Source organism: Cryptomeria japonica, unplaced genomic scaffold (genome assembly GCF_030272615.1).
Source record: "Cryptomeria japonica unplaced genomic scaffold, Sugi_1.0 HiC_scaffold_24, whole genome shotgun sequence".
Lineage (NCBI taxonomy): Eukaryota > Viridiplantae > Streptophyta > Pinopsida > Cupressales > Cupressaceae > Cryptomeria > Cryptomeria japonica.
In genome coordinates, this window is record NW_026728846.1 from 1,282,301 (window position 1) to 1,310,000 (window position 27,700).

The following is a 27,700-nucleotide window of genomic DNA, read 5'->3' on the forward strand; positions in this document are numbered from 1 at the left end:
GCACCGGGGCAAGATCGAGCGTGCACCCGAGGCGCCCCGAACATGCACCAAGGTGCACTCGGCCCACATGTGAGCGCAGGTCGTTGCGCCCGAGGTGGTGTGTGGGCACCGCGTTGCAGACGGGACACTGCACGCACACGACGCCCCCTCCAGGTGCACGCACGTAGGCCGGGCCGGGTGCACACCCGACGCCCTAGCAAGGTGCGCGCACCCGGGCAGGGCTCACACTTGGCGAACGGGGCGCACTTCGCGAGGGAGGGTGTGCACCTCGACGGGGGTGGGTGGCCGGGGTGGATTCGCACGTGGGTCGCGGTTTGCTAAGTACACACTGCGACAAGCTCATAACGGGTGCGATCATACCAGCGTTAGTGCACCGGATCCCATCAGAACTCCGCAGTTAAGCGCGCTTGGGCCGGAGTAGTACTGGGATGGGTGACCTCCCGGGAAGTCCCGGTGTTGCACCCTTTTTTAGTTTTTCGCCGGGCGTCGCAATGCTATTTGAATAAACCTTTTGCCCGTTTGCGTTCTCGTCGGGGCCGGGCCGGGCCGGGGTGCGCTGCCCGCACTACCGCGCGCGCGGGGGCGACACCGAGCGCGCACCCGAGGCGCCCCGAGCACACAGGCCACGGTGCAACCCGGGCGTTGTGCGCGCACCCCGGTGCGCCCGAGGTGCTGCGCGCGCACCCAGGTGAAATCGGTGTGCACCTCGGCCAGTGCGCGCTCGGTCGAGTCGCGCACGTTGGCCAAGGTGCACGGTGATGTTTCTTACTCTAAGGTTCCGCACCAGACGCCCGGGACAGGTGAGCGAAGCTGGGCGGGGCCGGGTGCGCGGCCGGGGCAGGTGCACGCAGCTGGAGAGAGCTTTGGAGCACACTTCGGAGCGCACCAATGATGCGCTCCATTCAAAAGTTTCCTGAAAAGGCAAAAAAAGTTGAGATTATAGAATTTCCCACTTGAGAGATTGTAAAAAAAAAAAATTTAAAATGAAGGAAACGCGGGTGCCAAGGTGTGCGCAGCCCAGCCAAGGTGTGCGCACCAAGGCGCCCACCCTGGCGAAGGTGCACGCAAGGTGCGCACCCGAGGCAAACCGGACAATTAACCCAACTTTCGACTTCGCGCGCACCTTGGAGCGCACTTCGGAGCGCTCCTTGGTGCGCACCAATCTTGGGCACCTCGGAGTGCACCATGGCGCCCACCAAGGTGCGCACCCGGGGCAAACCGAGCTCCGACTTCGTGCGCACCTTGGAGCGCACGAAAGGTGCGCACCATGGCGCCCACCAAGGTGCGCAGCCCAGCCAAGGCGTGCGCATCAAGGTGCGCACCCTGGCGAAGGTGCGCACCCGGGGCAAACCGAGCTCCGACTTCGTGCGCACCTTGGAGCGCACAAAAGGTGCGCAACCCAGCCAAGGTGTGCGCACCCCGGTCAAACCGAGCTCCGAATCGTGCGCACCAGAGGTGCACGCCATCGTGCGCACCTTGGAGCACACTTCGGAGCCCTCCTTGGTGCGCGCCGATGTTGCGCACCTCGGAGCGCACCCGGGGAAAACAATGCAATTAACCCGACTTTCGACTTCGTGGGCACCTCGGAGCGCTCTCGGGTTCGCACCTCGGAGCACACCGAGGTGCGCACCTTTGATGCGCTGCCTTCACCAATTTCCAGAAAAGGCAAGAAAACATTGAGAAGGTGTGCGCACCGAGGTGCCCACCCTGGCGAAGGTGCACGCGAGGTGCGCACCCGGGGCAAACCGGGCTCCGACTTCGTGCACGCCGCACCTTGGAGCACACTTCGGAGCGCTCCTTGGTGCGCACCAGGGCGCGCAACCCAGCCGAGGTGCCCACCCCGGCGAAGGTGCACGCGAGGTGCGCACCCGGGGCAAACCGGGCTCCGACTTCGTGCACGCCATGGTGCCCACCGCGGCGAAGGTGCACGCGAGGTGCGCACCCGGGGCAAACCGGGCTCCGACTTCGTGCACGCCGCACCTTGGAGCACACTTCGGAGCGCTCCTTGGTGCGCACCATGGTGCCCACCAGGGCGCGCAACCCCGCCGAAGGTGCACGCGAGGTGCGCACCCGGGGCAAACCGGGCTCCGACTTCGTGCACGCCGCACCTTGGAGCACACTTCGGAGCGCTCCTTGGTGCGCACCATGGTGCCCACCAGGGCGCGCAACCCCGCCGAAGGTGCACGCGAGGTGCGCACCCGGGGCAAACCGGGCTCCGACTTCGTGCACGCCATGGTGCGCACCGCGGCGAAGGTGCGCACCCGGGGCAAACCGGGCTCCGACTTCGTGCACGCCGCACCTTGGAGCACACTTCGGAGCGCTCCTTGGTGCGCACCAGGGCGCGCAACCCAGCCGAGGTGCCCACCCCGGCGAAGGTGCACGCGAGGTGCGTACCCGGGGCAAACCGGGCTCCGACTTCGTGCACGCCGCACCTTGGAGCACACTTCGGAGCGCTCCTTGGTGCGCACCATGGTGCCCACCAGGCCGCGCAACCCAGCCAAGGTGTGCGCACCAAGGTGCACGCGAGGTGCGCACCCGGGGCAAACCGGGGTCCGACTTCGTGCACGCCGCACCTTGGAGCACACATCGGGGCGCTCCCGGGTTCGCACCGGCGTTGCGCACCGTGGTGGGCACCTCGGAGCACACCAAGGTGGGCAGCGAGGTGCGCACCTTTGATGCGATGCCTTCACTAATTTCCATAAAAGGCAAAAAAAAAACGAGATTTTAAAATTTCCGTTTTGAAAGATAGTGAGAAAAAGGGAATGCTGGTGCCATCTTGAGCCCGCCCTGGTGCGCAGCCCAGCCAAGGTTTGCGCACCAAGGTGCCCACCCTGGCGAAGGTGCGCGCCCGGGCAATTAACCCAACTTCCAACTTCGCGCGCGCCAGGGTGGGAGCGCACCCAACAACCGGGCCTGGGAAGAGCCAATGCGAGAAACCCCACCAAACGCTCTGACAAAAAAAGAGGGGGCGCTCCAGTAACCCCGCTTCGGAGCGCACCCTGGGCAAACCCAGCCAAGGTGCCCACCCCGGCCAAGGTGCAGGCGAGGTGCGCACCCGGGGCAAACCGGGCTCCGACAACGTGCACGCCGCACCTTGGAGCACACTTCGTAGCGCTCCCGGGTGCGCACCTCAGAGCACACCAAGGTGGGCAGCGAGGTGCGCACCTTTGATGCGCTGCCTTCACTAATTTCCAGAAAAGGCAAAAAAAAAAGGAGATTTTAAAATTTCCGTTTTGAAAGATAGTGAAAAAAACGGAACGCGCGTGCCATCTTGAGCCCGCCCTGGTGCGCAGCCCAGGTAAGGTGCCCACCCTGGCAAAGGTGCGCACCCGGGCAATTAACCCTACTTCCGACTTCGTGCGCGCCAGGGTGGCAACCGGGCCTCGGAAGAGCCAATGCGAGAAACCCCACCAAACGCTCCGACAAAAAAAGAGGCGGCGCTCCAATAACCCCGCTTCGGAGCGCAGCCGGGGCAAACCCAGCCAAGGTGCCCACCCCGACGAAGGTGCACGCGAGGTGCGCACCCGGGGCAAACCGGGCTCCGACAACGTGCACGCAGCACCTTGGAGCACACTTCGAAGCACTCCCGGGTGCCCACCGGCGTTGCGCACCGTGGTGGGCAGCGAGGTGCGCACCTTTGATGCGCTGCCTTCACTAATTTCCAGAAAAAGGCAAAAAAAAATGAGATTTTAAAATTTCCGTTTTGAAAGATAGTGAAAAAAAAGGAACGCGGGTGCCATCTTGAGCCCGCCCTGGTGCGCAGCCCAGGCAAGGCATGCGCACCAAGGTGCCCACCCGAGGTGCACACCCGGGGCAAACCGGGCTCCGACTTCGTGCAGGCCGCACCTTGGAGCACACTTCGGAGCGCTCCTTGGTGCGCACCATGGTGCCCACCAGGGCGCGCAACCCAGCCAAGGTCTGCACACTAAGGTGCCCACCCCGGCGAAGGTGCACGCGAGGTGCGCACCCGGGGCAAACCGGGCTCCGACTTCGTGCACGCCATGGTGCCCACCGCGGCGAAGGTGCACGCGAGGTGCGCACCCGGGGCAAACCGGGCTCCGACTTCGTGCACGCCGCACCTTGGAGCACACTTCGGAGCGCTCCTTGGTGCGCACCATGGTGCCCACCAGGGCGCGCAACCCAGCCAAGGTGTGCGCACCAAGGTGCACGCGAGGTGCGCACCCGGGGCAAACCGGGGTCCGACTTCGTGCACGCCGCACCTTGGAGCACACATCGGAGCGCTCCCAGGTTCGCACCAGCGTTGCGCACCTTTGATGCGCTGCCTTCACTAATTTCCAGAAAAGGCAAAAAAAAACGATATTTTAAAATTTCCGTTCTGAAAGATAGTGAAAAAAACGGAACGCGGGTGCCATCTTGAGCCCTTCCTGGTGCGCAGCCCAGGCAAGTTGTGCGCACCAAGGTGCCCACCCTGGCGGAGGTGCGCGCCCGGGGCAAACCGGGCTCCGACTTCGTGCACTGCATGGTGCCCACCAAGGCGCGCAACCCAGCCAAGGTGCCCACCGCAGCGAAGGTGCACGCGAGGTGCACACCCGGGGCAAACCGGGCTCCGACTTCGTGCACGCCGCACCTTGGAGCACACTTCAGAGCGCTCCTTGGTGCGCACCAGGGCGCGCAACCCAGCCGAGGTGCCCACCCCGGCGAAGGTGCACGCGAGGTGCGCACCCGGGGCAAACCGGGCTCCGACTTCGTGCACGCCATGGTGCCCACCGCGGCGAAGGTGCGCACCCGGGGCAAACCGGGCTCCGACTTCGTGCACGCCGCACCTTGGAGCACACTTCGGAGCGCTCCTTGGTGCGCACCATGGTGCCCACCAGGCCGCGCAACCCAGCCAAGGTGTGCGCACCAAGGTGCACGCGAGGTGCGCACCCGGGGCAAACCGGGGTCCGACTTCGTGCACGCCGCACCTTGGAGCACACATCGGGGCGCTCCCGGGTTCGCACCGGCGTTGCGCACCGTGGTGGGCACCTCGGAGCACACCAAGGTGGGCAGCGAGGTGCGCACCTTTGATGCGATGCCTTCACTAATTTCCATAAAAGGCAAAAAAAAAACGAGATTTTAAAATTTCCGTTTTGAAAGATAGTGAGAAAAAGGGAATGCTGGTGCCATCTTGAGCCCGCCCTGGTGCGCAGCCCAGCCAAGGTTTGCGCACCAAGGTGCCCACCCTGGCGAAGGTGCGCGCCCGGGCAATTAACCCAACTTCCAACTTCGCGCGCGCCAGGGTGGGAGCGCACCCAACAACCGGGCCTGGGAAGAGCCAATGCGAGAAACCCCACCAAACTCTCTGACAAAAAAAGAGGGGGCGCTCCAGTAACCCCGCTTCGGAGCGCACCCTGGGCAAACCCAGCCAAGGTGCCCACCCCGGCCAAGGTGCAGGCGAGGTGCGCACCCGGGGCAAACCGGGCTCCGACAACGTGCACGCCGCACCTTGGAGCACACTTCGTAGCGCTCCCGGGTGCGCACCTCAGAGCACACCAAGGTGGGCAGCGAGGTGCGCACCTTTGATGCGCTGCCTTCACTAATTTCCAGAAAAGGCAAAAAAAAAAGGAGATTTTAAAATTTCCGTTTTGAAAGATAGTGAAAAAAACGGAACGCGCGTGCCATCTTGAGCCCGCCCTGGTGCGCAGCCCAGGTAAGGTGCCACCCTGGCAAAGGTGCGCACCCGGGCAATTAACCCTACTTCCGACTTCGTGAACGCCAGGGTGGCAACCGGGCCTCGGAAGAGCCAATGCGAGAAACCCCACCAAACGCTCCGACAAAAAAAGAGGCGGCGCTCCAATAACCCCGCTTCGGAGCGCAGCCGGGGCAAACCAAGCCAAGGTGCCCACCCCGACGAAGGTGCACGCGAGGTGCGCACCCGGGGCAAACCGGGCTCCGACAACGTGCACGCAGCACCTTGGAGCACACTTCGAAGCACTCCCGGGTGCCCACCGGCGTTGCGCACCGTGGTGGGCAGCGAGGTGCGCACCTTTGATGCGCTGCCTTCACTAATTTCCAGAAAAAGGCAAAAAAAAATGAGATTTTAAAATTTCCGTTTTGAAAGATAGTGAAAAAAAAGGAACGCGGGTGCCATCTTGAGCCCGCCCTGGTGCGCAGCCCAGGCAAGGCATGCGCACCAAGGTGCCCACCCGAGGTGCACACCCGGGGCAAACCGGGCTCCGACTTCGTGCAGGCCGCACCTTGGAGCACACTTCGGAGCGCTCCTTGGTGCGCACCATGGTGCCCACCAGGGCGCACCCGAGGCAAACCGGGCTCCGACTTCGTGCACGCCGCACCTTGGAGCACACATCGGAGCGCTCCCAGGTTCGCACCAGCGTTGCGCACCTTTGATGCGCTGCCTTCACTAATTTCCAGAAAAGGCAAAAAAAAACGATATTTTAAAATTTCCGTTCTGAAAGATAGTGAAAAAAACGGAACGCGGGTGCCATCTTGAGCCCTTCCTGATGCGCAGCCCAGGCAAGTTGTGCGCACCAAGGTGCCCACCCTGGCGGAGGTGCGCGCCCGGGGCAAACCGGGCTCCGACTTCGTGCACTGCATGGTGCCCACCAAGGCGCGCAACCCAGCCAAGGTGCCCACCGCAGCGAAGGTGCACGCGAGGTGCGCACCCGAGGTGCACACCCGGGGCAAACCGGGCTCCGACTTCGTGCACGCCGCACCTTGGAGCACACTTCAGAGCGCTCCTTGGTACGCACCAGGGCGCGCAACCCAGCCAAGGTGCTCACCCCGGCGAAGGTGCACGCGAGGTGCGCACCCGGGGCAAACCGGGCTCGGACTTCGTGCACGCCGCACCTTGGAGCACACATCGGAGCGCTCCCGGGTTCGCACCAGCATTGCGCACCTTTGATGCGCTGCCTTCACTAATTTCCAGAAAAGGCAAAAAAAAGAAAAAAATGAGATTTTAAAATTTCCGTTTTGAAAGATAGTGAAAAAAACGGAACGCGGGTGCCATCTTGAGCCCGCCCTGGTGTGCAGCCCAGGCAAGTTGTGCGCACCAAGGCACCCACCCTGGCCAAGGTGGGTCACGGGGTGGGTCCTAGGGTGGGTAACGGGGTGGGTACTAAGGTGCGTGCCAAGGTGGGTCATAGGGTGGGTGCCAAGGTGGGCACCAGGGTGGGTGTGCACCAACCCTAGCCAGGGTAGGTCACGGGGTGGTTGTCGGGGTGGGCGTCAAGGAGCCAAGGTGGGTGGCAAGTAGCCAAGTTGCGTGCCAAGGTGGGTGTCGGGGTGGGTGCCAAGGATCCAAGGTGGGTGCCAAGGAACCAAGGTGGGTGTCTGGGTGGGTGCCGAGGTGGGAGCCAGGGTGGGTCCCAAGGTGAGTGCAAAGGTGGGTGCCAGGGTCAAGGTGAGTGCCAATGTGGGTTCCAAGGTGCCAGGGTCAGGGTGAGTGCCAATGTGGGTTCAAAGGTGCTAAGTTGGGTGCGAGGTTGGGTGCGAGGGTGGGTGGGTGCCAAGGTGTGCTAGGTGGAAGCCCGGGTGGGTCGGCATCCCATGGGTGTCGAGTTGGGTGCCTGATGGGTGCTTCTTGTCAAGTTTTAGTCGTCGGGACTCATTTCGAGCCTTAGAGGTCGTTTCTTGTCCGGTTGCCCTGTCTTCGACCTGGGAACCCAATTTTGGTCCTCGGGTCCCATTTTTTTTTGTCTCGCATCCCACTTTTGGCCTGTGGCCTTTTCGGGGTCGATTCTCGTTTTGGGCATCAGAGCATGTTTCTTCTCCTAAAACCCAATATTTGTTTATTAAGTCTCGGAACACATTTTTGTTCTCGTGGACCCATCATGGGTCTTGGAACGCATTTGTGGTCCTTGGGTCCCATTTTGCATCCCGAAACTTGTGTTTTGGTGCTTGATCCCTATTTTGGGTGCCCACCTTGCACCAAGTGCGCACCCGGGGCAAACCGAGCGCCTTGGTGCACCGGGGCAAGATCGAGCGTGCACCCGAGGCGCCCCGAACATGCACCAAGGTGCACTCGGCCCACATGTGAGCGCAGGTCGTTGCGCCCGAGGTGGTGTGTGGGCACCGCGTTGCAGACGGGACACTGCACGCACACGACGCCCCCTCCAGGTGCACGCACGTAGGCCGGGCCGGGTGCACACCCGACGCCCTAGCAAGGTGCGCGCACCCGGGCAGGGCTCACACTTGGCGAACGGGGCGCACTTCGCGAGGGAGGGTGTGCACCTCGACGGGGGTGGGTGGCCGGGGTGGATTCGCACGTGGGTCGCGGTTTGCTAAGTACACACTGCGACAAGCTCATAACGGGTGCGATCATACCAGCGTTAGTGCACCGGATCCCATCAGAACTCCGCAGTTAAGCGCGCTTGGGCCGGAGTAGTACTGGGATGGGTGACCTCCCGGGAAGTCCCGGTGTTGCACCCTTTTTTAGTTTTTCGCCGGGCGTCGCAATGCTATTTGAATAAACCTTTTGCCCGTTTGCGTTCTCGTCGGGGCCGGGCCGGGCCGGGGTGCGCTGCCCGCACTACCGCGCGCGCGGGGGCGACACCGAGCGCGCACCCGAGGCGCCCCGAGCACACAGGCCACGGTGCAACCCGGGCGTTGTGCGCGCACCCCGGTGCGCCCGAGGTGCTGCGCGCGCACCCAGGTGAAATCGGTGTGCACCTCGGCCAGTGCGCGCTCGGTCGAGTCGCGCACGTTGGCCAAGGTGCACGGTGATGTTTCTTACTCTAAGGTTCCGCACCAGACGCCCGGGACAGGTGAGCGAAGCTGGGCGGGGCCGGGTGCGCGGCCGGGGCAGGTGCACGCAGCTGGAGAGAGCTTTGGAGCACACTTCGGAGCGCACCAATGATGCGCTCCATTCAAAAGTTTCCTGAAAAGGCAAAAAAAGTTGAGATTATAGAATTTCCCACTTGAGAGATTGTAAAAAAAAAAAATTTAAAATGAAGGAAACGCGGGTGCCAAGGTGTGCGCAGCCCAGCCAAGGTGTGCGCACCAAGGCGCCCACCCTGGCGAAGGTGCACGCAAGGTGCGCACCCGAGGCAAACCGGACAATTAACCCAACTTTCGACTTCGCGCGCACCTTGGAGCGCACTTCGGAGCGCTCCTTGGTGCGCACCAATCTTGGGCACCTCGGAGTGCACCATGGCGCCCACCAAGGTGCGCACCCGGGGCAAACCGAGCTCCGACTTCGTGCGCACCTTGGAGCGCACGAAAGGTGCGCACCATGGCGCCCACCAAGGTGCGCAGCCCAGCCAAGGCGTGCGCATCAAGGTGCGCACCCTGGCGAAGGTGCGCACCCGGGGCAAACCGAGCTCCGACTTCGTGCGCACCTTGGAGCGCACAAAAGGTGCGCAACCCAGCCAAGGTGTGCGCACCCCGGTCAAACCGAGCTCCGAATCGTGCGCACCAGAGGTGCACGCCATCGTGCGCACCTTGGAGCACACTTCGGAGCCCTCCTTGGTGCGCGCCGATGTTGCGCACCTCGGAGCGCACCCGGGGAAAACAATGCAATTAACCCGACTTTCGACTTCGTGGGCACCTCGGAGCGCTCTCGGGTTCGCACCTCGGAGCACACCGAGGTGCGCACCTTTGATGCGCTGCCTTCACCAATTTCCAGAAAAGGCAAGAAAACATTGAGAAGGTGTGCGCACCGAGGTGCCCACCCTGGCGAAGGTGCACGCGAGGTGCGCACCCGGGGCAAACCGGGCTCCGACTTCGTGCACGCCGCACCTTGGAGCACACTTCGGAGCGCTCCTTGGTGCGCACCAGGGCGCGCAACCCAGCCGAGGTGCCCACCCCGGCGAAGGTGCACGCGAGGTGCGCACCCGGGGCAAACCGGGCTCCGACTTCGTGCACGCCATGGTGCCCACCGCGGCGAAGGTGCACGCGAGGTGCGCACCCGGGGCAAACCGGGCTCCGACTTCGTGCACGCCGCACCTTGGAGCACACTTCGGAGCGCTCCTTGGTGCGCACCATGGTGCCCACCAGGGCGCGCAACCCCGCCGAAGGTGCACGCGAGGTGCGCACCCGGGGCAAACCGGGCTCCGACTTCGTGCACGCCGCACCTTGGAGCACACTTCGGAGCGCTCCTTGGTGCGCACCATGGTGCCCACCAGGGCGCGCAACCCCGCCGAAGGTGCACGCGAGGTGCGCACCCGGGGCAAACCGGGCTCCGACTTCGTGCACGCCATGGTGCGCACCGCGGCGAAGGTGCGCACCCGGGGCAAACCGGGCTCCGACTTCGTGCACGCCGCACCTTGGAGCACACTTCGGAGCGCTCCTTGGTGCGCACCAGGGCGCGCAACCCAGCCGAGGTGCCCACCCCGGCGAAGGTGCACGCGAGGTGCGTACCCGGGGCAAACCGGGCTCCGACTTCGTGCACGCCGCACCTTGGAGCACACTTCGGAGCGCTCCTTGGTGCGCACCATGGTGCCCACCAGGCCGCGCAACCCAGCCAAGGTGTGCGCACCAAGGTGCACGCGAGGTGCGCACCCGGGGCAAACCGGGGTCCGACTTCGTGCACGCCGCACCTTGGAGCACACATCGGGGCGCTCCCGGGTTCGCACCGGCGTTGCGCACCGTGGTGGGCACCTCGGAGCACACCAAGGTGGGCAGCGAGGTGCGCACCTTTGATGCGATGCCTTCACTAATTTCCATAAAAGGCAAAAAAAAAACGAGATTTTAAAATTTCCGTTTTGAAAGATAGTGAGAAAAAGGGAATGCTGGTGCCATCTTGAGCCCGCCCTGGTGCGCAGCCCAGCCAAGGTGTGCGCACCAAGGTGCCCACCCTGGCGAAGGTGCGCGCCCGGGCAATTAACCCAACTTCCAACTTCGCGCGCGCCAGGGTGGGAGCGCACCCAACAACCGGGCCTGGGAAGAGCCAATGCGAGAAACCCCACCAAACGCTCTGACAAAAAAAGAGGGGGCGCTCCAGTAACCCCGCTTCGGAGCGCACCCTGGGCAAACCCAGCCAAGGTGCCCACCCCGGCCAAGGTGCAGGCGAGGTGCGCACCCGGGGCAAACCGGGCTCCGACAACGTGCACGCCGCACCTTGGAGCACACTTCGTAGCGCTCCCGGGTGCGCACCTCAGAGCACACCAAGGTGGGCAGCGAGGTGCGCACCTTTGATGCGCTGCCTTCACTAATTTCCAGAAAAGGCAAAAAAAAAAGGAGATTTTAAAATTTCCGTTTTGAAAGATAGTGAAAAAAACGGAACGCGCGTGCCATCTTGAGCCCGCCCTGGTGCGCAGCCCAGGTAAGGTGCCCACCCTGGCAAAGGTGCGCACCCGGGCAATTAACCCTACTTCCGACTTCGTGCGCGCCAGGGTGGCAACCGGGCCTCGGAAGAGCCAATGCGAGAAACCCCACCAAACGCTCCGACAAAAAAAGAGGCGGCGCTCCAATAACCCCGCTTCGGAGCGCAGCCGGGGCAAACCCAGCCAAGGTGCCCACCCCGACGAAGGTGCACGCGAGGTGCGCACCCGGGGCAAACCGGGCTCCGACAACGTGCACGCAGCACCTTGGAGCACACTTCGAAGCACTCCCGGGTGCCCACCGGCGTTGCGCACCGTGGTGGGCAGCGAGGTGCGCACCTTTGATGCGCTGCCTTCACTAATTTCCAGAAAAAGGCAAAAAAAAATGAGATTTTAAAATTTCCGTTTTGAAAGATAGTGAAAAAAAAGGAACGCGGGTGCCATCTTGAGCCCGCCCTGGTGCGCAGCCCAGGCAAGGCATGCGCACCAAGGTGCCCACCCGAGGTGCACACCCGGGGCAAACCGGGCTCCGACTTCGTGCAGGCCGCACCTTGGAGCACACTTCGGAGCGCTCCTTGGTGCGCACCATGGTGCCCACCAGGGCGCGCAACCCAGCCAAGGTCTGCACACTAAGGTGCCCACCCCGGCGAAGGTGCACGCGAGGTGCGCACCCGGGGCAAACCGGGCTCCGACTTCGTGCACGCCATGGTGCCCACCGCGGCGAAGGTGCACGCGAGGTGCGCACCCGGGGCAAACCGGGCTCCGACTTCGTGCACGCCGCACCTTGGAGCACACTTCGGAGCGCTCCTTGGTGCGCACCATGGTGCCCACCAGGGCGCGCAACCCAGCCAAGGTGTGCGCACCAAGGTGCACGCGAGGTGCGCACCCGGGGCAAACCGGGGTCCGACTTCGTGCACGCCGCACCTTGGAGCACACATCGGAGCGCTCCCAGGTTCGCACCAGCGTTGCGCACCTTTGATGCGCTGCCTTCACTAATTTCCAGAAAAGGCAAAAAAAAACGATATTTTAAAATTTCCGTTCTGAAAGATAGTGAAAAAAACGGAACGCGGGTGCCATCTTGAGCCCTTCCTGGTGCGCAGCCCAGGCAAGTTGTGCGCACCAAGGTGCCCACCCTGGCGGAGGTGCGCGCCCGGGGCAAACCGGGCTCCGACTTCGTGCACTGCATGGTGCCCACCAAGGCGCGCAACCCAGCCAAGGTGCCCACCGCAGCGAAGGTGCACGCGAGGTGCACACCCGGGGCAAACCGGGCTCCGACTTCGTGCACGCCGCACCTTGGAGCACACTTCAGAGCGCTCCTTGGTGCGCACCAGGGCGCGCAACCCAGCCGAGGTGCCCACCCCGGCGAAGGTGCACGCGAGGTGCGCACCCGGGGCAAACCGGGCTCCGACTTCGTGCACGCCATGGTGCCCACCGCGGCGAAGGTGCGCACCCGGGGCAAACCGGGCTCCGACTTCGTGCACGCCGCACCTTGGAGCACACTTCGGAGCGCTCCTTGGTGCGCACCATGGTGCCCACCAGGCCGCGCAACCCAGCCAAGGTGTGCGCACCAAGGTGCACGCGAGGTGCGCACCCGGGGCAAACCGGGGTCCGACTTCGTGCACGCCGCACCTTGGAGCACACATCGGGGCGCTCCCGGGTTCGCACCGGCGTTGCGCACCGTGGTGGGCACCTCGGAGCACACCAAGGTGGGCAGCGAGGTGCGCACCTTTGATGCGATGCCTTCACTAATTTCCATAAAAGGCAAAAAAAAAACGAGATTTTAAAATTTCCGTTTTGAAAGATAGTGAGAAAAAGGGAATGCTGGTGCCATCTTGAGCCCGCCCTGGTGCGCAGCCCAGCCAAGGTTTGCGCACCAAGGTGCCCACCCTGGCGAAGGTGCGCGCCCGGGCAATTAACCCAACTTCCAACTTCGCGCGCGCCAGGGTGGGAGCGCACCCAACAACCGGGCCTGGGAAGAGCCAATGCGAGAAACCCCACCAAACTCTCTGACAAAAAAAGAGGGGGCGCTCCAGTAACCCCGCTTCGGAGCGCACCCTGGGCAAACCCAGCCAAGGTGCCCACCCCGGCCAAGGTGCAGGCGAGGTGCGCACCCGGGGCAAACCGGGCTCCGACAACGTGCACGCCGCACCTTGGAGCACACTTCGTAGCGCTCCCGGGTGCGCACCTCAGAGCACACCAAGGTGGGCAGCGAGGTGCGCACCTTTGATGCGCTGCCTTCACTAATTTCCAGAAAAGGCAAAAAAAAAAGGAGATTTTAAAATTTCCGTTTTGAAAGATAGTGAAAAAAACGGAACGCGCGTGCCATCTTGAGCCCGCCCTGGTGCGCAGCCCAGGTAAGGTGCCACCCTGGCAAAGGTGCGCACCCGGGCAATTAACCCTACTTCCGACTTCGTGCGCGCCAGGGTGGCAACCGGGCCTCGGAAGAGCCAATGCGAGAAACCCCACCAAACGCTCCGACAAAAAAAGAGGCGGCGCTCCAATAACCCCGCTTCGGAGCGCAGCCGGGGCAAACCAAGCCAAGGTGCCCACCCCGACGAAGGTGCACGCGAGGTGCGCACCCGGGGCAAACCGGGCTCCGACAACGTGCACGCAGCACCTTGGAGCACACTTCGAAGCACTCCCGGGTGCCCACCGGCGTTGCGCACCGTGGTGGGCAGCGAGGTGCGCACCTTTGATGCGCTGCCTTCACTAATTTCCAGAAAAAGGCAAAAAAAAATGAGATTTTAAAATTTCCGTTTTGAAAGATAGTGAAAAAAAAGGAACGCGGGTGCCATCTTGAGCCCGCCCTGGTGCGCAGCCCAGGCAAGGCATGCGCACCAAGGTGCCCACCCGAGGTGCACACCCGGGGCAAACCGGGCTCCGACTTCGTGCAGGCCGCACCTTGGAGCACACTTCGGAGCGCTCCTTGGTGCGCACCATGGTGCCCACCAGGGCGCACCCGAGGCAAACCGGGCTCCGACTTCGTGCACGCCGCACCTTGGAGCACACATCGGAGCGCTCCCAGGTTCGCACCAGCGTTGCGCACCTTTGATGCGCTGCCTTCACTAATTTCCAGAAAAGGCAAAAAAAAACGATATTTTAAAATTTCCGTTCTGAAAGATAGTGAAAAAAACGGAACGCGGGTGCCATCTTGAGCCCTTCCTGATGCGCAGCCCAGGCAAGTTGTGCGCACCAAGGTGCCCACCCTGGCGGAGGTGCGCGCCCGGGGCAAACCGGGCTCCGACTTCGTGCACTGCATGGTGCCCACCAAGGCGCGCAACCCAGCCAAGGTGCCCACCGCAGCGAAGGTGCACGCGAGGTGCGCACCCGAGGTGCACACCCGGGGCAAACCGGGCTCCGACTTCGTGCACGCCGCACCTTGGAGCACACTTCAGAGCGCTCCTTGGTACGCACCAGGGCGCGCAACCCAGCCAAGGTGCTCACCCCGGCGAAGGTGCACGCGAGGTGCGCACCCGGGGCAAACCGGGCTCGGACTTCGTGCACGCCGCACCTTGGAGCACACATCGGAGCGCTCCCGGGTTCGCACCAGCATTGCGCACCTTTGATGCGCTGCCTTCACTAATTTCCAGAAAAGGCAAAAAAAAGAAAAAAATGAGATTTTAAAATTTCCGTTTTGAAAGATAGTGAAAAAAACGGAACGCGGGTGCCATCTTGAGCCCGCCCTGGTGTGCAGCCCAGGCAAGTTGTGCGCACCAAGGCACCCACCCTGGCCAAGGTGGGTCACGGGGTGGGTCCTAGGGTGGGTAACGGGGTGGGTACTAAGGTGCGTGCCAAGGTGGGTCATAGGGTGGGTGCCAAGGTGGGCACCAGGGTGGGTGTGCACCAACCCTAGCCAGGGTAGGTCACGGGGTGGTTGTCGGGGTGGGCGTCAAGGAGCCAAGGTGGGTGGCAAGTAGCCAAGTTGCGTGCCAAGGTGGGTGTCGGGGTGGGTGCCAAGGATCCAAGGTGGGTGCCAAGGAACCAAGGTGGGTGTCTGGGTGGGTGCCGAGGTGGGAGCCAGGGTGGGTCCCAAGGTGAGTGCAAAGGTGGGTGCCAGGGTCAAGGTGAGTGCCAATGTGGGTTCCAAGGTGCCAGGGTCAGGGTGAGTGCCAATGTGGGTTCAAAGGTGCTAAGTTGGGTGCGAGGTTGGGTGCGAGGGTGGGTGGGTGCCAAGGTGTGCTAGGTGGAAGCCCGGGTGGGTCGGCATCCCATGGGTGTCGAGTTGGGTGCCTGATGGGTGCTTCTTGTCAAGTTTTAGTCGTCGGGACTCATTTCGAGCCTTAGAGGTCGTTTCTTGTCCGGTTGCCCTGTCTTCGACCTGGGAACCCAATTTTGGTCCTCGGGTCCCATTTTTTTTTGTCTCGCATCCCACTTTTGGCCTGTGGCCTTTTCGGGGTCGATTCTCGTTTTGGGCATCAGAGCATGTTTCTTCTCCTAAAACCCAATATTTGTTTATTAAGTCTCGGAACACATTTTTGTTCTCGTGGACCCATCATGGGTCTTGGAACGCATTTGTGGTCCTTGGGTCCCATTTTGCATCCCGAAACTTGTGTTTTGGTGCTTGATCCCTATTTTGGGTGCCCACCTTGCACCAAGTGCGCACCCGGGGCAAACCGAGCGCCTTGGTGCACCGGGGCAAGATCGAGCGTGCACCCGAGGCGCCCCGAACATGCACCAAGGTGCACTCGGCCCACATGTGAGCGCAGGTCGTTGCGCCCGAGGTGGTGTGTGGGCACCGCGTTGCAGACGGGACACTGCACGCACACGACGCCCCCTCCAGGTGCACGCACGTAGGCCGGGCCGGGTGCACACCCGACGCCCTAGCAAGGTGCGCGCACCCGGGCAGGGCTCACACTTGGCGAACGGGGCGCACTTCGCGAGGGAGGGTGTGCACCTCGACGGGGGTGGGTGGCCGGGGTGGATTCGCACGTGGGTCGCGGTTTGCTAAGTACACACTGCGACAAGCTCATAACGGGTGCGATCATACCAGCGTTAGTGCACCGGATCCCATCAGAACTCCGCAGTTAAGCGCGCTTGGGCCGGAGTAGTACTGGGATGGGTGACCTCCCGGGAAGTCCCGGTGTTGCACCCTTTTTTAGTTTTTCGCCGGGCGTCGCAATGCTATTTGAATAAACCTTTTGCCCGTTTGCGTTCTCGTCGGGGCCGGGCCGGGCCGGGGTGCGCTGCCCGCACTACCGCGCGCGCGGGGGCGACACCGAGCGCGCACCCGAGGCGCCCCGAGCACACAGGCCACGGTGCAACCCGGGCGTTGTGCGCGCACCCCGGTGCGCCCGAGGTGCTGCGCGCGCACCCAGGTGAAATCGGTGTGCACCTCGGCCAGTGCGCGCTCGGTCGAGTCGCGCACGTTGGCCAAGGTGCACGGTGATGTTTCTTACTCTAAGGTTCCGCACCAGACGCCCGGGACAGGTGAGCGAAGCTGGGCGGGGCCGGGTGCGCGGCCGGGGCAGGTGCACGCAGCTGGAGAGAGCTTTGGAGCACACTTCGGAGCGCACCAATGATGCGCTCCATTCAAAAGTTTCCTGAAAAGGCAAAAAAAGTTGAGATTATAGAATTTCCCACTTGAGAGATTGTAAAAAAAAAAAATTTAAAATGAAGGAAACGCGGGTGCCAAGGTGTGCGCAGCCCAGCCAAGGTGTGCGCACCAAGGCGCCCACCCTGGCGAAGGTGCACGCAAGGTGCGCACCCGAGGCAAACCGGACAATTAACCCAACTTTCGACTTCGCGCGCACCTTGGAGCGCACTTCGGAGCGCTCCTTGGTGCGCACCAATCTTGGGCACCTCGGAGTGCACCATGGCGCCCACCAAGGTGCGCACCCGGGGCAAACCGAGCTCCGACTTCGTGCGCACCTTGGAGCGCACGAAAGGTGCGCACCATGGCGCCCACCAAGGTGCGCAGCCCAGCCAAGGCGTGCGCATCAAGGTGCGCACCCTGGCGAAGGTGCGCACCCGGGGCAAACCGAGCTCCGACTTCGTGCGCACCTTGGAGCGCACAAAAGGTGCGCAACCCAGCCAAGGTGTGCGCACCCCGGTCAAACCGAGCTCCGAATCGTGCGCACCAGAGGTGCACGCCATCGTGCGCACCTTGGAGCACACTTCGGAGCCCTCCTTGGTGCGCGCCGATGTTGCGCACCTCGGAGCGCACCCGGGGAAAACAATGCAATTAACCCGACTTTCGACTTCGTGGGCACCTCGGAGCGCTCTCGGGTTCGCACCTCGGAGCACACCGAGGTGCGCACCTTTGATGCGCTGCCTTCACCAATTTCCAGAAAAGGCAAGAAAACATTGAGAAGGTGTGCGCACCGAGGTGCCCACCCTGGCGAAGGTGCACGCGAGGTGCGCACCCGGGGCAAACCGGGCTCCGACTTCGTGCACGCCGCACCTTGGAGCACACTTCGGAGCGCTCCTTGGTGCGCACCAGGGCGCGCAACCCCGCCGAAGGTGCACGCGAGGTGCGCACCCGGGGCAAACCGGGCTCCGACTTCGTGCACGCCATGGTGCGCACCGCGGCGAAGGTGCGCACCCGGGGCAAACCGGGCTCCGACTTCGTGCACGCCGCACCTTGGAGCACACTTCGGAGCGCTCCTTGGTGCGCACCAGGGCGCGCAACCCAGCCGAGGTGCCCACCCCGGCGAAGGTGCACGCGAGGTGCGTACCCGGGGCAAACCGGGCTCCGACTTCGTGCACGCCGCACCTTGGAGCACACTTCGGAGCGCTCCTTGGTGCGCACCATGGTGCCCACCAGGCCGCGCAACCCAGCCAAGGTGTGCGCACCAAGGTGCACGCGAGGTGCGCACCCGGGGCAAACCGGGGTCCGACTTCGTGCACGCCGCACCTTGGAGCACACATCGGGGCGCTCCCGGGTTCGCACCGGCGTTGCGCACCGTGGTGGACACCTCGGAGCACACCAAGGTGGGCAGCGAGGTGCGCACCTTTGATGCGATGCCTTCACTAATTTCCATAAAAGGCAAAAAAAAAACGAGATTTTAAAATTTCCGTTTTGAAAGATAGTGAGAAAAAGGGAATGCTGGTGCCATCTTGAGCCCGCCCTGGTGCGCAGCCCAGCCAAGGTGTGCGCACCAAGGTGCCCACCCTGGCGAAGGTGCGCGCCCGGGCAATTAACCCAACTTCCAACTTCGCGCGCGCCAGGGTGGGAGCGCACCCAACAACCGGGCCTGGGAAGAGCCAATGCGAGAAACCCCACCAAACGCTCTGACAAAAAAAGAGGGGGCGCTCCAGTAACCCCGCTTCGGAGCGCACCCTGGGCAAACCCAGCCAAGGTGCCCACCCCGGCCAAGGTGCAGGCGAGGTGCGCACCCGGGGCAAACCGGGCTCCGACAACGTGCACGCCGCACCTTGGAGCACACTTCGTAGCGCTCCCGGGTGCGCACCTCAGAGCACACCAAGGTGGGCAGCGAGGTGCACACCTTTGATGCGCTGCCTTCACTAATTTCCAGAAAAGGCAAAAAAAAAAGGAGATTTTAAAATTTCCGTTTTGAAAGATAGTGAAAAAAACGGAACGCGCGTGCCATCTTGAGCCCGCCCTGGTGCGCAGCCCAGGTAAGGTGCCCACCCTGGCAAAGGTGCGCACCCGGGCAATTAACCCTACTTCCGACTTCGTGCGCGCCAGGGTGGCAACCGGGCCTCGGAAGAGCCAATGCGAGAAACCCCACCAAACGCTCCGACAAAAAAAGAGGCGGCGCTCCAATAACCCCGCTTCGGAGCGCAGCCGGGGCAAACCCAGCCAAGGTGCCCACCCCGACGAAGGTGCACGCGAGGTGCGCACCCGGGGCAAACCGGGCTCCGACAACGTGCACGCAGCACCTTGGAGCACACTTCGAAGCACTCCCGGGTGCCCACCGGCGTTGCGCACCGTGGTGGGCAGCGAGGTGCGCACCTTTGATGCGCTGCCTTCACTAATTTCCAGAAAAAGGCAAAAAAAAATGAGATTTTAAAATTTCCGTTTTGAAAGATAGTGAAAAAAAAGGAACGCGGGTGCCATCTTGAGCCCGCCCTGGTGCGCAGCCCAGGCAAGGCATGCGCACCAAGGTGCCCACCCGAGGTGCACACCCGGGGCAAACCGGGCTCCGACTTCGTGCAGGCCGCACCTTGGAGCACACTTCGGAGCGCTCCTTGGTGCGCACCATGGTGCCCACCAGGGCGCGCAACCCAGCCAAGGTCTGCACACCAAGGTGCCCACCCCGGCGAAGGTGCACGCGAGGTGCGCACCCGGGGCAAACCGGGCTCCGACTTCGTGCACGCCATGGTGCCCACCGCGGCGAAGGTGCACGCGAGGTGCGCACCCGGGGCAAACCGGGCTCCGACTTCGTGCACGCCGCACCTTGGAGCACACTTCGGAGCGCTCCTTGGTGCGCACCATGGTGCCCACCAGGGCGCGCAACCCAGCCAAGGTGTGCGCACCAAGGTGCACGCGAGGTGCGCACCCGGGGCAAACCGGGGTCCGACTTCGTGCACGCCGCACCTTGGAGCACACATCGGAGCGCTCCCAGGTTCGCACCAGCGTTGCGCACCTTTGATGCGCTGCCTTCACTAATTTCCAGAAAAGGCAAAAAAAAACGATATTTTAAAATTTCCGTTCTGAAAGATAGTGAAAAAAACGGAACGCGGGTGCCATCTTGAGCCCTTCCTGGTGCGCAGCCCAGGCAAGTTGTGCGCACCAAGGTGCCCACCCTGGCGGAGGTGCGCGCCCGGGGCAAACCGGGCTCCGACTTCGTGCACTGCATGGTGCCCACCAAGGCGCGCAACCCAGCCAAGGTGCCCACCGCAGCGAAGGTGCACGCGAGGTGCACACCCGGGGCAAACCGGGCTCCGACTTCGTGCACGCCGCACCTTGGAGCACACTTCAGAGCGCTCCTTGGTGCGCACCAGGGCGCGCAACCCAGCCGAGGTGCCCACCCCGGCGAAGGTGCACGCGAGGTGCGCACCCGGGGCAAACCGGGCTCCGACTTCGTGCACGCCATGGTGCCCACCGCGGCGAAGGTGCGCACCCGGGGCAAACCGGGCTCCGACTTCGTGCACGCCGCACCTTGGAGCACACTTCGGAGCGCTCCTTGGTGCGCACCATGGTGCCCACCAGGCCGCGCAACCCAGCCAAGGTGTGCGCACCAAGGTGCACGCGAGGTGCGCACCCGGGGCAAACCGGGGTCCGACTTCGTGCACGCCGCACCTTGGAGCACACATCGGGGCGCTCCCGGGTTCGCACCGGCGTTGCGCACCGTGGTGGGCACCTCGGAGCACACCAAGGTGGGCAGCGAGGTGCGCACCTTTGATGCGATGCCTTCACTAATTTCCATAAAAGGCAAAAAAAAAACGAGATTTTAAAATTTCCGTTTTGAAAGATAGTGAGAAAAAGGGAATGCTGGTGCCATCTTGAGCCCGCCCTGGTGCGCAGCCCAGCCAAGGTTTGCGCACCAAGGTGCCCACCCTGGCGAAGGTGCGCGCCCGGGCAATTAACCCAACTTCCAACTTCGCGCGCGCCAGGGTGGGAGCGCACCCAACAACCGGGCCTGGGAAGAGCCAATGCGAGAAACCCCACCAAACTCTCTGACAAAAAAAGAGGGGGCGCTCCAGTAACCCCGCTTCGGAGCGCACCCTGGGCAAACCCAGCCAAGGTGCCCACCCCGGCCAAGGTGCAGGCGAGGTGCGCACCCGGGGCAAACCGGGCTCCGACAACGTGCACGCCGCACCTTGGAGCACACTTCGTAGCGCTCCCGGGTGCGCACCTCAGAGCACACCAAGGTGGGCAGCGAGGTGCGCACCTTTGATGCGCTGCCTTCACTAATTTCCAGAAAAGGCAAAAAAAAAAGGAGATTTTAAAATTTCCGTTTTGAAAGATAGTGAAAAAAACGGAACGCGCGTGCCATCTTGAGCCCGCCCTGGTGCGCAGCCCAGGTAAGGTGCCACCCTGGCAAAGGTGCGCACCCGGGCAATTAACCCTACTTCCGACTTCGTGCGCGCCAGGGTGGCAACCGGGCCTCGGAAGAGCCAATGCGAGAAACCCCACCAAACGCTCCGACAAAAAAAGAGGCGGCGCTCCAATAACCCCGCTTCGGAGCGCAGCCGGGGCAAACCAAGCCAAGGTGCCCACCCCGACGAAGGTGCACGCGAGGTGCGCACCCGGGGCAAACCGGGCTCCGACAACGTGCACGCAGCACCTTGGAGCACACTTCGAAGCACTCCCGGGTGCCCACCGGCGTTGCGCACCGTGGTGGGCAGCGAGGTGCGCACCTTTGATGCGCTGCCTTCACTAATTTCCAGAAAAAGGCAAAAAAAAATGAGATTTTAAAATTTCCGTTTTGAAAGATAGTGAAAAAAAAGGAACGCGGGTGCCATCTTGAGCCCGCCCTGGTGCGCAGCCCAGGCAAGGCATGCGCACCAAGGTGCCCACCCGAGGTGCACACCCGGGGCAAACCGGGCTCCGACTTCGTGCAGGCCGCACCTTGGAGCACACTTCGGAGCGCTCCTTGGTGCGCACCATGGTGCCCACCAGGGCGCACCCGAGGCAAACCGGGCTCCGACTTCGTGCACGCCGCACCTTGGAGCACACATCGGAGCGCTCCCAGGTTCGCACCAGCGTTGCGCACCTTTGATGCGCTGCCTTCACTAATTTCCAGAAAAGGCAAAAAAAAACGATATTTTAAAATTTCCGTTCTGAAAGATAGTGAAAAAAACGGAACGCGGGTGCCATCTTGAGCCCTTCCTGATGCGCAGCCCAGGCAAGTTGTGCGCACCAAGGTGCCCACCCTGGCGGAGGTGCGCGCCCGGGGCAAACCGGGCTCCGACTTCGTGCACTGCATGGTGCCCACCAAGGCGCGCAACCCAGCCAAGGTGCCCACCGCAGCGAAGGTGCACGCGAGGTGCGCACCCGAGGTGCACACCCGGGGCAAACCGGGCTCCGACTTCGTGCACGCCGCACCTTGGAGCACACTTCAGAGCGCTCCTTGGTACGCACCAGGGCGCGCAACCCAGCCAAGGTGCTCACCCCGGCGAAGGTGCACGCGAGGTGCGCACCCGGGGCAAACCGGGCTCGGACTTCGTGCACGCCGCACCTTGGAGCACACATCGGAGCGCTCCCGGGTTCGCACCAGCATTGCGCACCTTTGATGCGCTGCCTTCACTAATTTCCAGAAAAGGCAAAAAAAAGAAAAAAATGAGATTTTAAAATTTCCGTTTTGAAAGATAGTGAAAAAAACGGAACGCGGGTGCCATCTTGAGCCCGCCCTGGTGTGCAGCCCAGGCAAGTTGTGCGCACCAAGGCACCCACCCTGGCCAAGGTGGGTCACGGGGTGGGTCCTAGGGTGGGTAACGGGGTGGGTACTAAGGTGCGTGCCAAGGTGGGTCATAGGGTGGGTGCCAAGGTGGGCACCAGGGTGGGTGTGCACCAACCCTAGCCAGGGTAGGTCACGGGGTGGTTGTCGGGGTGGGCGTCAAGGAGCCAAGGTGGGTGGCAAGTAGCCAAGTTGCGTGCCAAGGTGGGTGTCGGGGTGGGTGCCAAGGATCCAAGGTGGGTGCCAAGGAACCAAGGTGGGTGTCTGGGTGGGTGCCGAGGTGGGAGCCAGGGTGGGTCCCAAGGTGAGTGCAAAGGTGGGTGCCAGGGTCAAGGTGAGTGCCAATGTGGGTTCCAAGGTGCCAGGGTCAGGGTGAGTGCCAATGTGGGTTCAAAGGTGCTAAGTTGGGTGCGAGGTTGGGTGCGAGGGTGGGTGGGTGCCAAGGTGTGCTAGGTGGAAGCCCGGGTGGGTCGGCATCCCATGGGTGTCGAGTTGGGTGCCTGATGGGTGCTTCTTGTCAAGTTTTAGTCGTCGGGACTCATTTCGAGCCTTAGAGGTCGTTTCTTGTCCGGTTGCCCTGTCTTCGACCTGGGAACCCAATTTTGGTCCTCGGGTCCCATTTTTTTTTGTCTCGCATCCCACTTTTGGCCTGTGGCCTTTTCGGGGTCGATTCTCGTTTTGGGCATCAGAGCATGTTTCTTCTCCTAAAACCCAATATTTGTTTATTAAGTCTCGGAACACATTTTTGTTCTCGTGGACCCATCATGGGTCTTGGAACGCATTTGTGGTCCTTGGGTCCCATTTTGCATCCCGAAACTTGTGTTTTGGTGCTTGATCCCTATTTTGGGTGCCCACCTTGCACCAAGTGCGCACCCGGGGCAAACCGAGCGCCTTGGTGCACCGGGGCAAGATCGAGCGTGCACCCGAGGCGCCCCGAACATGCACCAAGGTGCACTCGGCCCACATGTGAGCGCAGGTCGTTGCGCCCGAGGTGGTGTGTGGGCACCGCGTTGCAGACGGGACACTGCACGCACACGACGCCCCCTCCAGGTGCACGCACGTAGGCCGGGCCGGGTGCACACCCGACGCCCTAGCAAGGTGCGCGCACCCGGGCAGGGCTCACACTTGGCGAACGGGGCGCACTTCGCGAGGGAGGGTGTGCACCTCGACGGGGGTGGGTGGCCGGGGTGGATTCGCACGTGGGTCGCGGTTTGCTAAGTACACACTGCGACAAGCTCATAACGGGTGCGATCATACCAGCGTTAGTGCACCGGATCCCATCAGAACTCCGCAGTTAAGCGCGCTTGGGCCGGAGTAGTACTGGGATGGGTGACCTCCCGGGAAGTCCCGGTGTTGCACCCTTTTTTAGTTTTTCGCCGGGCGTCGCAATGCTATTTGAATAAACCTTTTGCCCGTTTGCGTTCTCGTCGGGGCCGGGCCGGGCCGGGGTGCGCTGCCCGCACTACCGCGCGCGCGGGGGCGACACCGAGCGCGCACCCGAGGCGCCCCGAGCACACAGGCCACGGTGCAACCCGGGCGTTGTGCGCGCACCCCGGTGCGCCCGAGGTGCTGCGCGCGCACCCAGGTGAAATCGGTGTGCACCTCGGCCAGTGCGCGCTCGGTCGAGTCGCGCACGTTGGCCAAGGTGCACGGTGATGTTTCTTACTCTAAGGTTCCGCACCAGACGCCCGGGACAGGTGAGCGAAGCTGGGCGGGGCCGGGTGCGCGGCCGGGGCAGGTGCACGCAGCTGGAGAGAGCTTTGGAGCACACTTCGGAGCGCACCAATGATGCGCTCCATTCAAAAGTTTCCTGAAAAGGCAAAAAAAGTTGAGATTATAGAATTTCCCACTTGAGAGATTGTAAAAAAAAAAAATTTAAAATGAAGGAAACGCGGGTGCCAAGGTGTGCGCAGCCCAGCCAAGGTGTGCGCACCAAGGCGCCCACCCTGGCGAAGGTGCACGCAAGGTGCGCACCCGAGGCAAACCGGACAATTAACCCAACTTTCGACTTCGCGCGCACCTTGGAGCGCACTTCGGAGCGCTCCTTGGTGCGCACCAATCTTGGGCACCTCGGAGTGCACCATGGCGCCCACCAAGGTGCGCACCCGGGGCAAACCGAGCTCCGACTTCGTGCGCACCTTGGAGCGCACGAAAGGTGCGCACCATGGCGCCCACCAAGGTGCGCAGCCCAGCCAAGGCGTGCGCATCAAGGTGCGCACCCTGGCGAAGGTGCGCACCCGGGGCAAACCGAGCTCCGACTTCGTGCGCACCTTGGAGCGCACAAAAGGTGCGCAACCCAGCCAAGGTGTGCGCACCCCGGTCAAACCGAGCTCCGAATCGTGCGCACCAGAGGTGCACGCCATCGTGCGCACCTTGGAGCACACTTCGGAGCCCTCCTTGGTGCGCGCCGATGTTGCGCACCTCGGAGCGCACCCGGGGAAAACAATGCAATTAACCCGACTTTCGACTTCGTGGGCACCTCGGAGCGCTCTCGGGTTCGCACCTCGGAGCACACCGAGGTGCGCACCTTTGATGCGCTGCCTTCACCAATTTCCAGAAAAGGCAAGAAAACATTGAGAAGGTGTGCGCACCGAGGTGCCCACCCTGGCGAAGGTGCACGCGAGGTGCGCACCCGGGGCAAACCGGGCTCCGACTTCGTGCACGCCGCACCTTGGAGCACACTTCGGAGCGCTCCTTGGTGCGCACCAGGGCGCGCAACCCAGCCGAGGTGCCCACCCCGGCGAAGGTGCACGCGAGGTGCGCACCCGGGGCAAACCGGGCTCCGACTTCGTGCACGCCATGGTGCCCACCGCGGCGAAGGTGCACGCGAGGTGCGCACCCGGGGCAAACCGGGCTCCGACTTCGTGCACGCCGCACCTTGGAGCACACTTCGGAGCGCTCCTTGGTGCGCACCATGGTGCCCACCAGGGCGCGCAACCCCGCCGAAGGTGCACGCGAGGTGCGCACCCGGGGCAAACCGGGCTCCGACTTCGTGCACGCCGCACCTTGGAGCACACTTCGGAGCGCTCCTTGGTGCGCACCATGGTGCCCACCAGGGCGCGCAACCCCGCCGAAGGTGCACGCGAGGTGCGCACCCGGGGCAAACCGGGCTCCGACTTCGTGCACGCCATGGTGCGCACCGCGGCGAAGGTGCGCACCCGGGGCAAACCGGGCTCCGACTTCGTGCACGCCGCACCTTGGAGCACACTTCGGAGCGCTCCTTGGTGCGCACCAGGGCGCGCAACCCAGCCGAGGTGCCCACCCCGGCGAAGGTGCACGCGAGGTGCGTACCCGGGGCAAACCGGGCTCCGACTTCGTGCACGCCGCACCTTGGAGCACACTTCGGAGCGCTCCTTGGTGCGCACCATGGTGCCCACCAGGCCGCGCAACCCAGCCAAGGTGTGCGCACCAAGGTGCACGCGAGGTGCGCACCCGGGGCAAACCGGGGTCCGACTTCGTGCACGCCGCACCTTGGAGCACACATCGGGGCGCTCCCGGGTTCGCACCGGCGTTGCGCACCGTGGTGGGCACCTCGGAGCACACCAAGGTGGGCAGCGAGGTGCGCACCTTTGATGCGATGCCTTCACTAATTTCCATAAAAGGCAAAAAAAAAACGAGATTTTAAAATTTCCGTTTTGAAAGATAGTGAGAAAAAGGGAATGCTGGTGCCATCTTGAGCCCGCCCTGGTGCGCAGCCCAGCCAAGGTGTGCGCACCAAGGTGCCCACCCTGGCGAAGGTGCGCGCCCGGGCAATTAACCCAACTTCCAACTTCGCGCGCGCCAGGGTGGGAGCGCACCCAACAACCGGGCCTGGGAAGAGCCAATGCGAGAAACCCCACCAAACGCTCTGACAAAAAAAGAGGGGGCGCTCCAGTAACCCCGCTTCGGAGCGCACCCTGGGCAAACCCAGCCAAGGTGCCCACCCCGGCCAAGGTGCAGGCGAGGTGCGCACCCGGGGCAAACCGGGCTCCGACAACGTGCACGCCGCACCTTGGAGCACACTTCGTAGCGCTCCCGGGTGCGCACCTCAGAGCACACCAAGGTGGGCAGCGAGGTGCGCACCTTTGATGCGCTGCCTTCACTAATTTCCAGAAAAGGCAAAAAAAAAAGGAGATTTTAAAATTTCCGTTTTGAAAGATAGTGAAAAAAACGGAACGCGCGTGCCATCTTGAGCCCGCCCTGGTGCGCAGCCCAGGTAAGGTGCCCACCCTGGCAAAGGTGCGCACCCGGGCAATTAACCCTACTTCCGACTTCGTGCGCGCCAAGGTGGCAACCGGGCCTCGGAAGAGCCAATGCGAGAAACCCCACCAAACGCTCCGACAAAAAAAGAGGCGGCGCTCCAATAACCCCGCTTCGGAGCGCAGCCGGGGCAAACCCAGCCAAGGTGCCCACCCCGACGAAGGTGCACGCGAGGTGCGCACCCGGGGCAAACCGGGCTCCGACAACGTGCACGCAGCACCTTGGAGCACACTTCGAAGCACTCCCGGGTGCCCACCGGCGTTGCGCACCGTGGTGGGCAGCGAGGTGCGCACCTTTGATGCGCTGCCTTCACTAATTTCCAGAAAAAGGCAAAAAAAAATGAGATTTTAAAATTTCCGTTTTGAAAGATAGTGAAAAAAAAGGAACGCGGGTGCCATCTTGAGCCCGCCCTGGTGCGCAGCCCAGGCAAGGCATGCGCACCAAGGTGCCCACCCGAGGTGCACACCCGGGGCAAACCGGGCTCCGACTTCGTGCAGGCCGCACCTTGGAGCACACTTCGGAGCGCTCCTTGGTGCGCACCATGGTGCCCACCAGGGCGCGCAACCCAGCCAAGGTCTGCACACCAAGGTGCCCACCCCGGCGAAGGTGCACGCGAGGTGCGCACCCGGGGCAAACCGGGCTCCGACTTCGTGCACGCCATGGTGCCCACCGCGGCGAAGGTGCACGCGAGGTGCGCACCCGGGGCAAACCGGGCTCCGACTTCGTGCACGCCGCACCTTGGAGCACACTTCGGAGCGCTCCTTGGTGCGCACCATGGTGCCCACCAGGGCGCGCAACCCAGCCAAGGTGTGCGCACCAAGGTGCACGCGAGGTGCGCACCCGGGGCAAACCGGGGTCCGACTTCGTGCACGCCGCACCTTGGAGCACACATCGGAGCGCTCCCAGGTTCGCACCAGCGTTGCGCACCTTTGATGC

General features: G+C 63.0%; 4 non-coding genes across 4 annotated transcripts; all 4 read left to right on the forward strand.

The window, feature by feature from the left end:
* Nucleotides 1-346: 346 nt before the first annotated feature.
* Nucleotides 347-465, forward strand: LOC131861331 (5S ribosomal RNA). The gene has a single exon (XR_009360406.1). It is a non-coding gene; the product is annotated as a 5S ribosomal RNA (ribosomal RNA).
* A 7,804-nt stretch (nt 466-8,269) lies between these two features.
* On the forward strand, nt 8,270-8,388 carry LOC131861332 (5S ribosomal RNA). Its single transcript, XR_009360407.1, has one exon. It is a non-coding gene; the product is annotated as a 5S ribosomal RNA (ribosomal RNA).
* Nucleotides 8,389-16,192: 7,804 nt separating this feature from the next.
* Nucleotides 16,193-16,311, forward strand: LOC131861333 (5S ribosomal RNA). Its single transcript, XR_009360408.1, has one exon. It is a non-coding gene; the product is annotated as a 5S ribosomal RNA (ribosomal RNA).
* A 7,457-nt stretch (nt 16,312-23,768) lies between these two features.
* LOC131861334 (5S ribosomal RNA) lies at nt 23,769-23,887 on the forward strand. The gene has a single exon (XR_009360409.1). It is a non-coding gene; the product is annotated as a 5S ribosomal RNA (ribosomal RNA).
* Nucleotides 23,888-27,700: the final 3,813 nt, after the last annotated feature.